The sequence below is a fragment of the Propithecus coquereli genome, unplaced genomic scaffold, assembly GCF_000956105.1.
Source record: "Propithecus coquereli isolate 6110/MARCELLA unplaced genomic scaffold, Pcoq_1.0 Scaffold124, whole genome shotgun sequence".
Taxonomy (NCBI): Eukaryota; Metazoa; Chordata; class Mammalia; order Primates; family Indriidae; genus Propithecus; species Propithecus coquereli.
This window is the reverse complement of record NW_012136525.1, coordinates 1,256,282-1,256,784: the sequence shown is the minus strand read 5'-3', so window position 1 is coordinate 1,256,784 and position 503 is coordinate 1,256,282.

Sequence of the window (503 nt, the reverse complement as noted above, 5' to 3'; positions counted from 1 at the left end):
AGGCAGAGTATTCTGACTTATAGAACTGCAAGAAAATTTTTTTTAAAAAAAGTAAAGAGCCATTGCTAAGAGTAAAGAGTAATAATCATATTTCTTTTATCCTGACAAAGACAGAGATGGCAGATATTTAAAATAAGGGCTTTCCCCGCATAGAAGGTAGCATCTGAGTAGGTCAAAGCAACCGTCTTTATCGACCTCATGAGATAGGGATGGGTGAGGGACCGACTGGGAGGTCACCTTGTGTGTAGCGGTTCTGTGGGCAGCACTGAAGGAACCCATAGAGCCCTGCACAGCTTGAGAATGTTAGGTATGATCGTAGGATTACTGAGAGGCTGAGGAAGAATTTGAGAATTAAGAAATGCAATTTGGATCCAAAGGAGCAATCTCTATTGAAAAAATAAAAAAAACCCAAAAATGAAGAAATGAGGCCAGGAGCGGTGGCTCACGCCTGTAATCCTAGCACTCTGGGAGGCCAAGGCAGGCGGATTGTTTGAGCTCAGGAG